Below are 19818 nucleotides of genomic sequence, written 5' to 3'. Positions count from 1 at the left end.
TATAGTTAGTGCAACTAACTATATATGGCATTTCAATGGTTTTGTGCAAATAAAATAAGGTTTTTTAAATGCTAATCCCTAACTATATATGGTCTATAACCTATGGTTTTTTCAGTGAATATATATATATATATACATATATATATATATATATATATATATACATGGCCTCTTCTTCTTCTTGGAGGAGTTTCTTGGACATTTTGCTGCGCTAGCTCCAGTGCTGCGTTTAAGAGGCCCCCGCATCTTCAAGTGGCCTTGGACTCGCTGGACTCCACTTCGGTGGCATTTCTTTTCAATCCAGGGTACTGGAACGACCAAGGCCCACCTCCGGACCCGGGAGGAGATGGGGCGGTGTTGCTGTCACTCGACATCACGCTGGGCGAGGTAGAATCCCTGCCTTGCCCCCGCCAAAAGGATCCCTATGGCCTGGGGGTCGATGCGGTTTGGGGACTCGAGGTGGCACTTTGTTTTAGGGTCACAGTGACTATGGGTTTCATTTACATCTAAAGCGCTGACCCACCCTCCGCTATACCTACCAGCACTGAACATTGCATGCTGGGACCTGTAGGCGCCATCCACGAGGCGGCTAGAAGGAGGTATCAGGCGATTGGAACTTTCCTTGGGGCGGAGCAGCTCTTCAGCAATCAGGAGCAGGCAGGATATTTAATCCGAGATGCACGCCTGTTTCTTGTTTGTTTGTCAAACCCTCGGCGCTGAAGAAGGCACAGACGCCGAAATGCATTCGCCAGAAGGGGTGCTTTGAACTGCCATGGCTTGTGCGCTGAAATAAAGATGCTTCCCACGTTTCCCCTGCCGTGGCCTCTTCTTCTTTTTGGAGGAGTTTCTTGGACATTTTGCTGCGCTAGCTCCAGTGCTGCGCTTAAGAGGCCCCCGCATCTTCAAGTGGCCTTGGACTCGCTGGACTCCACTTCGGTGGCATTTCTTTTCAATCCAGGGTACTGGAACGACCAAGGCCCACCTCCGGACCCGGGAGGAGATGGGGCGGTGTTGCTGTCACTCGACATCACGCTGGGCGAGGTAGAATCCCTGCCTTGCCCCCGCCAAATGGATCCCTATGGCCTGGGGGTTGATGCGGTTTGGGGACTCGAGGTGGCACTTTGTTTTAGGGTCACAGTGACTATGGGTTTCATTTACATCTAAAGCGCTGACCCACCCTCCGCTATACCTACCAGCACGGAACATTGCATGCTGGGACCTGTAGGCGCCATCCACGAGGCGGCTAGAAGGAGGTATCAGGCGATTGGAACTTTCCTTGGGGCGGAGCAGCTCTTCAGCAATCAGGAGCAGGCAGGATATTTAATCCGAGATGCACGCCTGTTTCTTGTTTGTTTGTCACACCCTCGGCGCTGAAGAAGGCACAGACGCCGAAATGCATTCGCCAGAAGGGGTGCTTTGAACTGCCATGGCTTGTGCGCTGAAATAAAGATGCTTCCCACGTTTCCCCTGCCGTGGCCTCTTCTTCTTCTTGGAGGAGTTTCTTGGACATATATATATTTACAATATATATTTTTTTTTGTCACACACATATAGGATTACTCATGGTACTTGGACACCCATGATACAAATGTAATTCGGGGCGAGACATAGTTTTGTTATACACTGTGTACATAGAAATAACCAGTGGTACCCTAACGAACTAAAAATGTTGTATGTGTGATTGATGAATTGCTATTTTTAACATTTTTGGACGATACAATGTTTTTTTAAATACACGAGCACTTTCTATTCACCATTTACCTCACCAAACATGTATTGTACATAATATATAGAATATGATGTTTGCACCTTATAAGATGGCCACCGATTTGGCAAGATGAAGTCTTCTTTCCATGTCGAGGAGGAGGTGGGGATAAAATGGTGTTCTTTTGCACAATCTTGTTGACACTGACGAAGCCCTAGTGGCGAAACGCGTTTGTCGAGGGGGCAGGGGATCTGCCTAATAAAATTCTTTTTCTGGACAATAGACTTTGAGTGCCGTCCATCTTTCGTGTCGTACATAGAAGGCAGCTCACCACTGCATGATTGAGCACCCGGGAGAAGGAGGAGCAACGGCGGTGGCGGAGCTGTTTACTAAGTTAATTTGGCCATTTGCCCCGAGGTGGATCACATAGCGAAGCCTCCGCATCGCGGAAGTTCGGAAAATCAACAGACGGGGAAACCTGCATGCCGCAGACCGGAGCCGTGAGGACGCTGACAGCTGCTTGGCCGACGCGATACTCTGGCGAGGGTGAGTGTTGCATGCACGATTACCCGAAATACCAAATATTCATTTTGAAGCCTCTGTCCCGTTTTGAAGTCGAGGCAGACCCCCCAAAACTGTTGCTGTGCCCCCATAACAACATAGACACTAACAGCGCGAAGTGAGTGCGTTAAATCCCTGCTCTGCAATAATGTCTCGAACAGCAGAGAGAGAGAAAGAGGCTGCTGACATCTTTAAAAGCACTAACACGGCTGCAATAGGAACAGAAGGTGCAACAACAGCCAGAGCACCTTTGAACAATTTACAAACACTGTTTCAACAGCTAGAGAGAACCCAAGAAAGGGAAATTCGAAAATGGTGGGAGGCCACCTCACTCCAAAATTATGTGGAATGCAACAGGGTCCCAAGGGGATTGAGAATCTTCACAATACCCTCATATGAAAATCCGGACCCGCAACTTTTGAAAGACTGGGCGGCGTACACTGCATATATGAGCAAAGGAATGTTGCTCATGTTGATCAAATACGCCTGGAGCGATAGGGAGAAAGCCCTCGCCGAGATCCAGAGACTGGAGGACCTCATTGGGAAGGAAAAAGATACCAAAATGGCGGAAGACCTGCGTGAATTAATGATGAAAAGACTAAAAGACTATGAAAGTGGTATAAAGAAACGCAAACAAACCAAATTCCAAAGGGATGAACAAGATTACCTGACAGGTAGAATCTTGACTTTTGCGAAAAAGTTTGACGCAACAAGGAAGAGATTGGCGCAGGGGACCCTGGCTACTAGCGAAGCAGTAACTTCCGAGTCAGACGCATCTATGTCGGAGGATGAATCATTGAGAGGTGACAAAGGGAAAAAGAAAGGTCCACCCACTACAACTGTGGATCCTTTTTTAGACGAGTACGAGGTCCTCAAGGAGACACGACATCGCCCCCAAGGCCAAACACCACAGAAACCTCAACAAAAAAGAGGAAAACAAGGCGGGGCAGGAGGGGCAGGAGGAAACACGCAAGTGACACAACCAATGGTGACTCGCAGCAGGGGCAGGAGAGGGAGATGGTAAGGGATGAACAAACCATAGTGAACCTCTCTGAAAGAAAATTAAACGCCCATGAAGAAAATGTTTTGAAAAGAGGATTAACTTTTTGTCCCACATCCAAATTCGACCCAGTACAAACACGAATTGATATATTCAAGTTTGTAAGGAAGCTAAAGCTACAAAAAATATTCGCACAGGAAACCCAATCTGGAATAGAAGGACCTCCTGAAACAATCGGGGCCACTGGTACCACTCTCAGGGACAATGACTTGCCATTGTTCGTAACCACCCATGATTTGGCGGAAATGGGTGAAGTACCTAGTATCATGGAGGTACTACAAAGAGAAGAGATCACGCAAGTCAGAGATCCCAGTAATCTGAAACGCAAATCCAGATTCCTGCCCCACATAACACATGATGCAATAGACGTCTTTAATGACGCTATCCTCCAAGATCTGGAAGCAATGTCCAACAAAAATTTGGAATTGAACAGGAATAATTCGAATATCTCTCGGCTGGAATGGGAAGCCATTAAAACATTAAAGGAGGACACAACAATTGAAATCAAGCCCTCGGACAAGGGGGGTAATATTGTGATCTTCAGTAAGGACCAATATAAACAAGAGGCTCTACGACAATTACAGGATAGGAACTGTTATACTATCATTAACAGAAAAGACTTTGTAAAATGCACCATTGACTACCATGCATTATTGAAGGGGTGTAGGGATGAAGGGATGCTGAATAAACACGGATATGAATATCTACATTGTGAGCACCCAATAATTCCAACATTTTATCACCTCCCCAAGGTGCACAAAGACATGAAAAATCCTCCGGGGAGACCCATTGTCTCCTCAATAGGGAGCCTTCTGGAGAACACTTCAAGGTTTATTGATACCTATTTAGCCCCCTTTGTTAAGGACTTACCCTCCTATGTCAGGGACACCCAAGATTTTATAAGATTGATTGACGGCATCGAGTGGGAGCCGGACATGCTTCTAATTACCCTCGATGTGGCCAATCTCTATACTTGCATAGAACATCAAGATGGTGTCCTTGCAATGAAATGGTTTTTAGGCATGAAAAACATGAAACACCACCAACATGACTGTATGCTTTTGAAGATGGCTGAGTTTTGTCTCAATAATAACGTCTTTCTTTTTGCAGGAAATATGTACAGACAAACCAGGGGGACTGCCATGGGCACGTGCTTCGCCCCCAGCTACGCAAACTTGTTCGTGGGCTGGTGGGAGAAGCACGTGGCCTGGAAGGGGACCAATGAGAAATGGTTGGACCAGATTATGATCTGGGCAAGATATATAGATGACCTGTTTGTCGTATGGCGGGGCGATAGGTCCTCGGCTGAGGAATACATTGCGTCCCTGAATGACAACAATCTCAATTTGAGATTTACGAGCAACATTAGCGACAAGACGGTATATTATCTTGATCTAGAAGTCTTCGTGAAAGGAAGCTCTCTATTGACTAAATTGTACCGCAAGCCCACAGAGGGCAACACCGTATTACATGCGGATAGTCATCACCCCAGGAGTATGATAAGAAATATCCCCTTTGGGGAACTACTCCGCCTGAAAAGGAACTGCACAGATCCGGAAGATTTCTTACAGGCTCAGGATGAAGCGGTACATAGATTCAAAGACAGAGGGTACTCAAAGGCAACGCTAGCGAGTGCAATAAGTAGAGCTGACCTCCTAGAAAGAAAAGACTTGATGTAAAGTAAAGAGAAGGAGGTAGTAACGGAGGGGAGTGCCAGAATGATAACCACATATAATATGAGATCTAGCGAATTAGTGGCTATATTCAACAAAAATTGGCACATCTTGCACACTGATCCAATAATGAAACACACTCTACCCCCCAGACCCTCTGTAACTTACAGAAGATGTAAATCTTTAAGTGACCATCTGACTGACAGCCACTTTGAAGATCCCCCTAAAACATCAAATAAGAAACCAGTTTGTGGCTTCTATCCTTGCATGCATTGTAAGGCTTGCAAGTATAGTAGGAAACGCACAAAATATGATGGAAGACCCAATGATCCATGGCCTACCAGAATCATCACAAAATTACTGAATTGTAATTCAGAATATGTGGTTTATTGCCTGGAATGCCCGTGCTCCAAGAGATACATTGGCAGTACAATCAATCAGGCCAAGAAACGTATCCTGGAGCACATGCGAGCAATAAAAAACAGGGATAAGAGCTACCCTGTGGCCCGTCATTTCGAGGCCTACCACAATAGCAATAGGTACCTATTGTCATATTTTCTTATCGACCAACTGGATAGGAAAGAACGGGGTGGTGACAAAATCAGAGCACTGCGAGCCTTGGAGTCCAGGTATATCATTGACCTCCAGAGCATGCAGCCGAGAGGCTTGAATAACGACGAGGAACTTTGGGTCCATCTGGAATAAAGAGGGGAGAACTAGGAAGAATAAATTGTTACTGTTTTGTACTAAAAGAGTGGCGTAACTGTACAAGCCCATGCAGGGCACAATTGAAAAGCAGGGAATAATGTGTCCAATAAATATGCCCATACAGGGCTAGATATCCTATCCACATACACATATAGGATTACTCATGGTACTTGGACGCCCATTATACAAATGTAATTCGGGGCGAGACATAGTTTTGTTAAACACTGTGTACATAGAAATAACCAGTGGTACCCTAACGAACTAAAAATGTTGTATGTGTGATTGATGAATTGCTATTTTTAACATTTTTGGATGATACAATGTTTTTTTAAATACACGAGCACTTTCTATTCACCATTTACCTCACCAAACATGTATTGTACATAATGTATAGAATATGATGTTTGCACCTTATAAGATGGCCGCCGATTTGGCAAGATGAAGTCTTCTTTCCATGTCGAGGAGGAGGTGGAGATAAAATGGTGTTCTTTTGCACAATCTTGTTGACACTGACGAAGCCCTAGTGGCGATGCTGCACTTTAAATAAATATGGATTTTGGGAAAAGCGCATTTTGCTGAGAACTTTTTGATTCCGCTGGAACTGTTTAATTTACCTGCATGCCTACTCGCCTGTACCGAAGATTAAAGGTTTAGAGGTGAACCTTCCTGTTTTTCGTGTGCTTTCCTGCTTGTGTGGTTACCTCAAGAGCGTGATGTAAAAGCGGCAGCCCAGCCGCTGGGAGAGCACCACCCCGCCAACACTGGGGGCCACTGTGGATTTGGATACACCCTCCATGTGGTGGAGCAGCAGGCAAAGGATAAAGACGAGCAGGCAAGCGGGGGGCTCGTGCAGAGCCTTGAAATACAGCAGATATAAAAGTGCCATGATTTACGAGGGGATAACGGACTATATCTCCCATAACGCACCAATACTGATGCAAGCATATCTATGGGGTGCGTCCACCGCTGCACGTTTTCCACGCCACGCCTCTGATGAAGAGACATTCGAAACGCGTCAGGCAAAGCGCTGGAACTGTTTAATTTACCTGCATGCCTACTCGCCTGTACCGAAGATTAAAGGTTTAGAGGTGAACCTTCCTGTTGTTCGTGTGCTTTCCTGCTTGTGTGGTTACCTCAAGAGCGTGATGTAAAAGCGGCAGCCCAGCCGCTGGGAGAGCACCACCCCGCCAACACTGGGGGCCACTGTGGATTTGGATACACCCTCCATGTGGTGGAGCAGCAGGCAAAGGATAAAGACGAGCAGGCAAGTGGGGGGGGCTCGTGCAGAGCCTTGAAATACAGCAGATATAAAAGTGCCATGATTTACGAAGGGATAACGGACTATATCTCACATAACGCACCAATACTAATGCAAGCATATCTATGGGGGTGCGTCCACCGCTGCACGTTTTCCACGCCACGCCTCTGATGAAGAGACATTCGAAACGTGTCAGGCAAAGCGCTGGAACTGTTTAATTTACCTGCATGCCTACTCGCCTGTACCGAAGATTAAAGGTTTAGAGGTGAACCTTCCTGTTGTTCGTGCGCTTTCCTGCTTGTGTGGTTACCTCAATAGCGTGATGTAAAAGCGGCAGCCCAGCCGCTGGGAGAGCACCACCCCGCCAACACTGGGGGCCACTGTGGATTTGGATACAACCTCCATGTGGTGGAGCAGCAGGCAAAGGATAAAGACGAGCAGGCAAGTGGGGGGGCTCGTGCAGAGCCTTGAAATACAGCAGCTATAAAAGTGCCATGATTTACGAGTGGATAACAGACTATATCTCCCATAACGCACCAATACTGATGCAAGCATATCCATGGGGGTGCGTCCACCGCTGCACGTTTTCCACGCCACGCCTCTGATGAAGAGACATTCGAAACACGTCAGGCAAAGCGCTGGAACTGTTTACTTTACCTGCATGCCTACTCGCCTGTACCAAAGATTAAAGGTTTAGAGGTGAACCTTCCTGTTGTTCGTGTGCTTTCCTGCTTGTGTGGTTACCTCAAGAGCGTGATGTAAAAGCGGCAGCCCAGCCGCTGGGAGAGCACCACCCCGCCAACACTGGGGGCCATTGTGGATTTGGATACACCCTCCATGTGGTGGAGCAGCAGGCAAAGGAAAAAGACGAACAGGCAAGCGGGGGGGCTCGTGCAGAGCCTTGAAATACAGCAGATATTAAAGTGCCATGATTTACGAGGGGATAACGGACTATATCTCCCATAACGCACCAATACTGATGCAAGCATATCTATGGGGGTGCGTCCACCGCTGCACGTTTTCCACGCCACGCCTCTGATGAAGAGACATTCGAAACGCGTCAGGCAAAGCGCTGGACCTGTTTAATTTACCTGCATGCCTACTCGCCTGTACCGAAGATTAAAGGTTTAGAGGTGAACCTTCCTGTTGTTCGTGTGCTTTTCTGCTTGTGTGGTTACCTCAAGAGCGTGATGTAAAAGTGGCAGCCCAGCCGCTGGGAGAGCACCACCCCGCCAACACTGGGGGCCACTGTGGATTTGGATACACCCTCCATGTGGTGGAGCAGCAGGCAAAGGATAAAGACGAGCAGGCAAAGCAGGGGTGCTCGTGCAGAGCCTTGAAATACAGCAGATATAAAAGTGCCATGATTTACGAGGGGATAACAGACTATATCTCCCATAACGCACCAATACTGATGCAAGCATATCTATAGGGGTGCGTCCACCGCTGCACGTTTGCCACGCCACGCCTCTGATGAATAGACATTCGAAACACGTCAGGCAAAGCGCTGGAACTGTTTACTTTACCTGCATGCCTACTCGCCTGTACCGAAGATTAAAGGTTTAGAGGTGAACGTTCCTGTTGTTCGTGTGCTTTCCTGCTTGTGTGGTTACCTCAAGAACATGATGTAAAAGCGGCAGCCCTGCCGCTGGGAGAGCACCACCCTGCCAACACTGGGGGCCACTGTGGATTTGGATACACCCTCCATGTGGTGGAGCAGCAGGCAAAGGATAAAGACGAGCAGGCAAGCGGGGGGGCTCGTGCAGAGCCTTGAAATACAGCAGATATTAAAGTGCCATGATTTACGAGGGGATAACGGACTATATCTCCCATAACGCACCAATACTGATGCAAGCATATCTATGGGGGTGCGTCCACCGCTGCACGTTTTCCACGCCACGCCTCTGATGAAGAGACATTCGAAACGCGTCAGGCAAAGCGCTGGAACCGTTTAATTTACCTGCATGCCTACTCGCCTGTACCGAAGATTAAAGGTTTAGAGGTGAACCTTCCTGTTGTTCGTGTGCTTTCCTGCTTGTGTGGTTACCTCAATGGCGTGATGTAAAAGCGGCAGCCCAGCCGCTGGGAGAGCACCACCCCGCCAACACTGGGGGCCACTGTGGATTTGGATACACCCTCCATGTTGTGGAGCAGCAGGCAAAGGATAAAGACGAGCAGGCAAGCGGGGGTGCTCGTGCAGAGCCTTGAAATACAGCAGATATAAAAGTGCCATGATTTACGAGGGGATAACGGACTATATCTCCCATAACGCACCAATACTGATGCAAGCATATCTATAGGGGTGCGTCCACTGCTGCACGTTTTCCACGCCACGCCTCTGATGAAGAGACATTCGAAACACGTCAGGCAAAGCGCTGGAACTGTTTACTTTACCTGCATGCCTACTCGCCTGTACCAAAGATTAAAGGTTTAGAGGTGAACCTTCCTGTTGTTCGTGTGCTTTCCTGCTTGTGTGGTTACCTCAAGAGCGTGATGTAAAAGCGGCAGCCCAGCCGCTGGGAGAGCACCACCCCGCCAACACTGGGGGCCACTGTGGATTTGGATACACCCTCCATGTGGTGGAGCAGCAGGCAAAGGATAAAGACGAGCAGGCAAGCGGGGGGGCTCGTGCAGAGCCTTGAAATACAGCAGATATTAAAGTGCCATGATTTACGAGGGGATAACGGACTATATCTCCCATAACGCACCAATACTGATGCAAGCATATCTATGGGGGTGCGTCCACCGCTGCACGTTTTCCACGCCACGCCTCTGATGAAGAGACATTCGAAACGCGTCAGGCAAAGCGCTGGACCTGTTTAATTTACCTGCATGCCTACTCGCCTGTACCGAAGATTAAAGGTTTAGAGGTGAACCTTCCTGTTGTTCGTGTGCTTTTCTGCTTGTGTGGTTACCTCAAGAGCGTGATGTAAAAGTGGCAGCCCAGCCGCTGGGAGAGCACCACCCCGCCAACACTGGGGGCCACTGTGGATTTGGATACACCCTCCATGTGGTGGAGCAGCAGGCAAAGGATAAAGACGAGCAGGCAAGCAGGGGTGCTCGTGCAGAGCCTTGAAATACAGCAGATATAAAAGTGCCATGATTTACGAGGGGATAACGGACTATATCTCCCATAACGCACCAATACTGATGCAAGCATATCTATAGGGGTGCGTCCACCGCTGCACGTTTGCCACGCCACGCCTCGGATGAATAGACATTCGAAACACGTCAGGCAAAGCGCTGGAACTGTTTACTTTACCTGCATGCCTACTCGCCTGTACCGAAGATTATAGGTTTAGAGGTGAACCTTCCTGTTGTTCGTGTGCTTTCCTGCTTGGGTGGTTACCTCAAGAGCGTGATGTAAAAGCGGCAGCCCTGCCGCTGGGAGAGCACCACCCCGCCAACACTGGGGGCCACTGTGGATTTGGATACACCCTCCATGTGGTGGAGCAGCAGGCAAAGGATAAAGACGAGTAGGCAATCGGGGGGGTTCGTGCAGAGCCTTGAAATACAGCAGATATTAAAGTGACATGATTTACGAGGGGATAACGGACTATATCTCCCATAACGCACCAATACTGATGCAAGCATATCTATGGGGGTGCGTCCACCGCTGCACGTTTTCCACGCCACGCCTCTGATGAAGAGACATTCGAAACGCGTCAGGCAAAGCGCTGGAACTGTTTCATTTACCTGCATGCCTACTCGCCTGTACCGAAGATTAAAGGTTTAGAGGTGAACCTTCCTGTTGTTCGTGTGCTTTCCTGCTTGTGTGGTTACCTCAAGAGCGTGATGTAAAAGCGGCAGCCCAGCCGCTGGGAGAGCACCACCCCGCCAACACTGGGGGCCACTGTGGATTTGGATACACCCTCCATGTGGTGGAGCAGCAGGCAAAAGATAAAGACGAGCAGGCAAGCGGGGGGGCTCGTGCAGAGCCTTGAAATACAGCAGATATAAAAGTGCCATGATTTACGAGGGGATAACGGACTATATCTCCCATAACGCACCAATACTGATGCAAGTATATCTATGGGGGTGCGTCCACCGCTGCACATTTTCCACGCCACGCCTCTGAGGAAGAGACATTCGAAACACCTTCAGGCAAAGCGCTGGAACTGTTTAATTTACCTGCATGCCTACTCGCCTGTACCGAAGATTAAAGGTTTAGAGGTGAACCTTCTTGTTGTTCGTGTGCTTTCCTGCTTGTGTGGTTACCTCAAGAGCGTGATGTAAAAGCGGCAGCCCAGCCGCTGGGAGAGCACCACCCCGCCAACACTGGGGGCCACTGTGGATTTGGATACACCCTCCATGTGGTGGAGCAGCAGGCAAAGGATAAAGACGAGCAGGCAAGCGGGGGGGCTCGTGCAGAGCCTTGAAATACAGCAGATATAAAAGTGCCATGATTTAAGAGGGGATAACGGACTATATCTCCCATAACGCACCAATACTGATGCAAGCATATCTATGGGGGTGCGTCCACCACTGCACGTTTTCCACGCCACGCCTCTGATGAAGAGACATTCGAAACGCGTCAGGCAAAGCGCTGGAACTGTTTAATTTACCTGCATGCCTACTCGCCTGTACCGAAGATTAAAGGTTTAGAGGTGAACCTTCCTGTTGTTCGTGTGCTTTCCTGCTTGTGTGGTTACCTCAAGAGCGTGATGATATATATATATATGGCCACGTTCTCTGTACTTGCAAGAAGCCTACCTTCAACTCAATGACACTCTTTGTTAAAAAAGATGTGACATCTTGTCGGTCAGAAAAGTTCAAGCTGAATTTTATACACTGCTGGCAGGTTGGAGAAGCGCATGCTTTATCAGTTTGGGTGAGTTTAAGTTTCTTAAAAAAGACCACCCGGTCATGCCAGTCTTTTATCTAATCCCGAAGGTCCATAAGAACCTGACAACTCCTCCGGGCAGGCCGATTATCTCGGCCCGGGATGGGTTGTTGGAAAATGTTTCCAAGAACATTGGCTTTTTCCTCCAGGATTTTGTTAAAGTATTACCATTCTATTTACAGTATTCTGGGGATTTTCTTAGACAGCTAGAAAATGTGCATTGGGACCACAACTGTTTGTTAATCACGTTGGATGTTTCAGCTCTGTACACGAGTATTTCCCATCTAGATGGGTTGAGAGCTGTGGAGTACTATCTGGCTAGTAGATCATTACATCTACTTGAACACAATAGGATGTTAATCTGCATGATCTCCTTCTGTCTCCATAACAATTTTTTCTCTTTTAACAATCAACATTTCCAGCAAGTAAGGGTTGTGGCCATGGGTCCTGCTTTTCTCCCAGTTATGCCTGTTTGCATATGGGCTACTGGGAGGAGCAGGTCCTCCATGGTGCATTCAATGACGTGGTTGTTGAACATGTGGTACATTGGTACAGCTATATTGACAACATCTTTTTAATATGGCGAGGTACCCAGGCGCAGGCTACTGATTTCGTTGACCGTTTGCACCTGAATTCTTTTAACCTTAATTTTACTTCCACTATCAGTCAGAAAGAATTTGTTTCCTAGATGTAGAGGTATGGGTTAAGAACAACAAATTGGAAACAACATTGTATAGGAAGCCTACCGCAGGCAATACCATTTTGCATGCCAAGAGTCATCATCCTGTGCATCTCATTCGCTGTATTCCCTATGGGGAAATGCTGCGAATCAGACGCATTTGCAGCACAGAGGACCAATGCAGGAAAGCACAGGAAGGGAGCAACGCACGGTTTTTGGCAAGGGGTTATACCTTGAATTCAAAGGATGCTGCTAATCTGCAAGGTTAACCATATTGCTAGGAAAGATGTTCTGCTACATAAAAATTCTCAATTAGCAGAACCTACTGATCCCAATCTCCCTGTCAGACTAATTCTAACATACAGCCAGCAACATCTAGCTCTCCGAAAAATTGTTACAAAACACTGCAATCTAATATCATCGAGTGATCCAGTGATTGTCATGTTTAAGCCAGCTAAGCCTGACATTGCGTTCAGGAAAGCACGTGCTCTAAGTGATGCCTTGTTTAAATCTAGTCCGGAGGTGTTAACTAACACCTCATGGCTCAAGGCTAGTAAAGGCTTCAGAAAATGTACGGTTTGCAAAGCCTGTAAACACGGGGTGAATAAAACTCAATTTATTACACCTTTTTCTGAAATACCCCGTGTTATTGGTAAACAATTGAAGTGCAAAACTGAGTTCGCTGTTTATGTGCTAGAGTGTCCGTGTGGCCTGCAATATGTGGGAAGTACCAAGTTGCAGGTTCACAAATGGATACTCCAGCACATAAGAGTCATAAACAACGGTGATGCCGCGTACCTGGTTGCACGCCACTTTAAAGAACTTCATGACAATCAGAGCGAACTATTGACATATTTTGTCATAGATGCAGTTCCTCCGTTGAGGAGGGGTGGCAATCGCGAGGCTAGTTAACGGGCTCTTGAGACAAGGTATATCATAGAATTAGATAGTAAAAATCCATCTGGCCTAAACACCATTGAGGATTTTTATACCTGCTTATAGTTCCCACAATGTTTCCAGTTTATAGACACCATCCTGCTTTGATTAGCTCCATTGCTCACTTTCCTATTCACTGTATCAACAATTTTATTCTACGGGAAGTTTGGTGGCTCTTTGTCTCTCCTCTTGCACAGTACAGTGGTTCATTCAATTATATCATTGATTTTAATTGTTCTTTATAAATTAATTGATTCTTTTTTATAGAACGCACATTTTGCACAGTATTTTTACACTATGTTGCGGTTGGTTTTAAAAACAGAGATGCCCGTGTTATACTATTTATTCTTGAATGTATTAAATTTACATTAATTTACCCACTTCGGTTATATTAAATGAGGATGTTTTTATAATGTCAATAGGATGAGAACATGATCTGTTTAATATTAATGACTACAGATATAGTCTTGTTCCTCCTCTTTTTAGTGTTGTACTTTGCTGTAATAGAATTTTGCTGTATATTTTTTGCAGGCGTTTTTAGCGCAAATATTGTATATTTTTACATTTGTTTAACACTATGTTATTTGGTAGGTGGTTCTTTCTTGTCCTTTTCTTGTCCTTTACTTGTAATGGTCAGGTACCTTTAAGCACTAGAGTATAATCTTCTATGTCTATTGGGCAGTAACCAATCGTGAAACTTGTTTCATGAGCACTAGCACTTTAAATTTCACCTGTTCCTTTACTATCATTGTGTGAACAAGGCCTCTGGGCAGGCCGAAACTAATAAATCATTTTACTCACCTGCAATTTGGGTCAGCTCTCGTGTCTTCACTCCAGCGGTGTCTCGAGGACTGTGGGACTGCTGGAGCTGTGGTTCGTGTTTTTTGAGCAATATATATATATATATATATATATACAAAAAACCTCCGTTTTGAAGACGCACACACAAGCAGTATTTTTTCTGCACCCAGCGCCTCCTTCATTCATTAAAATTGATTTTGCCTTACGTGTTTCGGAGCATCTTTGCTCCTTGGTCACAGGCATTACGGCATGGTGGCAGGAAGAGTCAAAGGGGGCGTCGTCCAGCATGCTCTTATGTAACGCCCTCCATTAGGCAGCAGATATTCACAGCTTGTATTGCATGCTGGTACATGTGGTTTAGTACAATCCTTTCGTATGTTACATGCCTCCTTTGTGATCATTAGTTGCTTGTAGTAAGTTTCCTCCCAAAACAATATTGTCACAATTGTTCATAGCCCTCCAGTGGGCGTTAGATTAAAGGAACGCCGTATTGCGGTGTAAGCCTACGACCGCTTTTGCCAACCGGAGACTGCGCAAAGTTCTGTGTCTCCATGGTCCCCTTTGATTTCAACGGAGCGGTGCAGTCTTCGCGGCTCGGTTTGCCGCCATAGTCTATTTCAACAAAAAAACTCCGTTTTGAAGACGCCCACACAAGCGGCATTTTTTCGGCACCCAGCGCCTCCTTTATTCATTAAAATTGAATTCGCCTTACGCATTTCGGAGCATCTTCGCTCCTTGGTCACAGGCATTGCGGCATGGTGGCAGGAAGAGTCAAAGGGGGCGTTGCCCAGCATGCTCTTATGTAACGCCCTCCATTAGGCAGCAGATATTCACAACTTGTATTGCATGCTGGTACATGTGGTTTAGTACAATCCTTTCGTAGGTTACATGCATCCTTTGTGATCATTAGTTGCTTTTAGTAAGTTTCCTCCCAACACGATATTGTCACAATTGTTCATAGCCCTCCAGTGGGCTTTAGATTAAAGGAACACCGTATTGCGGTGTAAGCCTATGACCGCTTTTGCCAACCTTAGACTGCGCAAAGTTCTTTGTCTCTATGGTCCCGTTTGTTTTCAACGGGGCGGTGCAGTCTTCGCGGCTCGGTTTGCCGCCATAGTCTATTTCAACAAAAAACCTCTGTTTTGAAGACGCACACACAAGCGGTATTTTTTCGGCACCCGGCGCCTCCTTTATTCATTAAAATTGAGTTCGCCTTACGTGTTTCGGAGCATCTTCGCTCCTTGGTCACAGGCATTGCAGCATGGTGGCAGGAAGAGTTAAAGGGGGCGTCGCCCAGCATGCTCTTATGTAATGCCCTCCATTAGGCAGCAGATATTCACATCTTGTATTGCATGCTGGTACGTGTGGTTTAGTACAATCCTTTCGTAGGTTACATGCCTCCTTTGTGATCATTAGTTGCTTGTAGTAAGTTTCCCCCCAACACGATATTGTCGCAATTGTTCATAGCCCTCCAGTGGGCTTTAGATTAAAGGAACGCCGTATTGTGGTGTAAGCCTACGACCGCTTTTGCCAACCGGAGACTGCGCAAAGTTCTTTATGTCCATTGTCCCCTTTGTTTTCAACGGGGCGGTGAAGTCTTCGCGGCTCGGTTTGCCGCCATAGTCTATTTCAACAAAACCAATGTTTATGCTCATAAAACTTTGAACTTAATTTTTGAGAAACTAGACATCATCAGGGTGTGTGAGTAGAGAGCGGTCGAAAGACCAACTTCTAAGGGAAACGTTAGAAAACCCCATCAGAACCATAAACAGCGCAGAGTGATCAGAAAGATGTAATGGACAGTACATTATACTCTTGAGTGAGTCCACCAGTCTTTGACTAATTAATACAAAATCAATTCTAGACTGGTGGTGGTATTTATAGTTCTGAAAGGAGATGCCCTGTTGGGAACCTGACCTTATTCTCCAGATGTCAACATATCCATATTGTTTCATGAAGTTCAACAAAAATGTTCTAGATTTAGAGCGGGTAAGGGGGCGACTATTAGGAGTTTTATCTAATAGTGGATTCAATACTAGGTTGAAGTCCCCCAATCAAATTATCGGTTCAGGGAAGGAGAGTAGATGGAGAGATATAATCTCTAAAATAGAGGGGTCGTCTAAGTTAGGCCCATAATAACCCAAAATTGTGAGTTGTACACCGGTTATAATGACAGTGGTAATGACCCATCTGCCACCTGGGTCAGCCAACTGAGTAACTAATCTAGCTTTTAGTTGTTTCTTAAAAATGATAGACACACCTCTAATATTCACAGGTTGGGATGTGGATACGGCAAAATCAATCCACCTATATCTCTTAACTAAGGTGATTCCGACTGGGTCAAGTGTGTCTCCTGGAGTATAATGACCTGCGCATCTGAGTCCCGCAAATACTGCATCATTTTATTAGCTCTTGACTTAGTGCGCAGGCCATTAACATTCCAGGAAATGATTTTAAGACTGCCCATATAAACTGACACAGACCTCACCTAGACATCTATATACCACAAGGTTACCAAATTCCCCTACTAGCTGAAAAAATAGCTGGATCAAATTTACCTGCTTCAATCCATACCCGACAATAAACACTTGAAAAATGAGGACATTTTAAAGTTTTTTCCACCACCCAACCCTCCACCTTCTCCAATGCCCCCCTCTCCACCCCCCACCCACCCCTTGGGAAACCTGTGCTCTATCTAACCGGAACAAGCCCAGTAGATAGTACCCCTCCCCAAGCTCCCACCAAGCTACTCTGCCTCTACTTAGTGTGCATACTAAATATAAGAAGTACTGGTGAAGGATCAAACTCAAACTCAAATTCGCGAAGATTCATCCACCGGCGCCAAAGTTATTCCAAATAGAATTTTGTGGATTTCCTATGGAAAGTAGATCCTAACTATAACTACCTACTGGCGACCGCCAGTAGGTAATATATATATATGTATATATATATATATTACCTACTGGCGGTCGCCAGTAGGTAGTTATAGTTAGGATTATTTTGAAAAGGGAAATCGCAACATTCTATTGTGAATAACTTTGGCGCCGGTTGAGGAATTTGCCTGAAAATTTCCTAAAATTTGCCTGGCGGCGCTCCGGTCCTTCCCTAAAAGTTTGGAGGGGATTCGTCAAGCGGGGACCGAGAAAAAAGGGCAGTCCGAAAATGTGTTTTCCCCATGTTAATTTCCATAGGGCGGTCGACCTCACTTTTAGCCCGAACGGCTGAATGGATTTCCACCAAACTTGGCAAAATTGTAGGGATTGGTAGCCTGATGTGCCCTTGCTATTTCTCAAGATATGTGCTAAAGTGGATTTTGAGTAATTTAGGTTAAAAAAATATATATCTCTATAAGCGCGCTCCGGTACGCTCACCGGGGCGCGAACCAGCGCGCTACGCGAGTTCGCGCACGGAAACCTGATTGGCTCTCGGGTGTCTGTCAACATTACAAACAGTCCGGAGCGGCCACCATCTTGTGTCTCGGTAGGATCGAGACACAAGAGGTGGCAAAAACAAAGGGGGAAATGACCAAAAGGGGGCAGAGTAGACCCCCCCTGACCCCCCTAGGTTTGATGTGGGGGCCATAAAAGGGCTCCGCAGGCAAAACATTTTTTTTTTTCGATTTGCGCAGGGGAGCGCCCGGCATGCGCACCGGGGAGCGTACCTGGGAGCGTACCATGGGGAAAAAAGAATGACAGAGTTTTAAAAAAATTTAGCCTTTTTTTTTAAATTGGAGATAGTTCTAAAAAGAACTGTTTTTTTCTTCTTTTTGTGTGTTTTATATTTTTTTTTATTTTTTTTGAACATTTTGTACTTTTTTTGGCTTTTATGAACAATTTTATATTTTTTTGGTATTTTTATGGGGAGAAACTAAAAACAGGGAATTGTAAACGGCTCAACTGGAGCAAAAAAAAAATCAGGAAAAAATTATTGTTTTGGGGGAAATTGTGGTTGTCACCAGCACGGTTGATGAGCTTTATGCTTTGCTCACCATAGGTGATGGTCTTACCACAAAAAACACAACTGGGGTTGTATGTTTGGGACCATCTCCCTTGTCTCTGGTCCCGATGGAGTGGGTTGCTTTCTTTTGGAGGTGCTGGGTGAAGATTGGGGAGGGTTTGTGGCCAGTTCTCGGACCTCTGCAGCAGCATAGTTTATTTATTTATTTTTTTTATTTATTTATGGGATTTTTAGTGCGCAGCTACTACCCTAAGGTGTCTAGGCGCAGTGAGATACTCTAAAATACAGTAGTCAGGACATGAACTTATTGATTGAAGAGCCAGGTCTTCAAAGCCTTACGGAAGCCAATGAGGGTTGGTGCAGATTTAATGTCTGAGGGGAGTGAGTTCCACATTATGGGAGTTGCTACCAAAAATCGTCTGTCACCCCAAGTAGCCGTTCTTGTACGGGGTACAGACAGTAGACAGCTTGCTGCTGATCTTAAATTCCTTTTAGGGGTGTACACCTGAAATGCCTCTTTTAAGAACTTTGGTCCAGTGTGATGGATGGCCTTATAGGTGATACATAAAGCTTTGAATTTATGCTGCTCTCCACTCTTAGCCAATTGAGATGGTGTATGGCTGCCGAAGTGGAGTGGCGCCTGGGAATGTTGAGCAGGATCCGTGCTGCCATATTTTGGACAGATTGAAGCTTATTCAGGATGTATTTATGCGTGTTGAAAAAGAGAGCATTTCCATAGTCAAGCTTGGAAAACACTAGGGTGGTAATCAGTGTTTTTCCTGCTGATGCTGGTAAATACGGCAGAGTTTTTTTATCTTTTTCAACATAAAGAATGCAGCTGAAACAACCTTGTTTACGTGATGTCTAAAGGATAGCTTGTTATCGAAGATCACTCCAAGATTCCTGACCTTGGTATCTGGGACCGGGGGAGGGCCCATCTGACTGGGCCACCATGTAGGGGACCACTCTGGGGAAATATTACCAAAGGTCATAACCAACATAGTTGTTAGGATGCCTGCGCTGCATGTGGCCAATCATGGTGTTATTGCCAAATGAGTATTTTTTGTTAGGGTTCCCCCTTGAAAGTTCCATTTTACAGATTAGGCAAGTCACCTTTGGCGCATTCACCTTTTTGAGGCCACTTGGAATGGAAAAAAACTCCCATAGAATGTGCTGCTTTGGCCTATATGGGGTATTGTCTTCTGGCAGGAATGTCCTCCTCCCCTCCTCCTCCTCCTCCTCCTCCTCTACTTCATCTCCACCACTGTGGTGTTGTGGTGGTCCTCTTGGTGGTGGTGGTGGTGGTGGTGGTGGCTGAGATGCTCCTGCTGCTCTTCTACTGAACCCATTTTTCAGTCCAAAAAAGTACAGAGAGGTCTTTCAAAAGGTCTTCTTCACTCAAAGTACAAAGTGAGAATGAGGAAAAAAGGTGGGGGCTTTCATCATTAGGAAAAAAAAAACTGTCCTGAACCAATGAAAAGTGTTAATTTCAGGTCACATGACCAGGGCTTTCATCATTTGGAAACCAAAACTGTCCTGCACCAATAAAAAGTGTTATTTTTAGGTCACATGACCCTACGCGCTTACGCTACGCGCCCAAGGGCGCGTCGCGTAAGCGCGTCAGTTGCTTACGTTGC

The sequence above is a fragment of the Lissotriton vulgaris genome, chromosome 3_1 (assembly GCF_964263255.1).
Source record: "Lissotriton vulgaris chromosome 3_1, aLisVul1.2, whole genome shotgun sequence".
Taxonomy (NCBI): Eukaryota; Metazoa; Chordata; class Amphibia; order Caudata; family Salamandridae; genus Lissotriton; species Lissotriton vulgaris.
The sequence above is the reverse complement of the archived record's forward strand: the minus strand, read 5'-3'. Positions refer to the sequence as shown.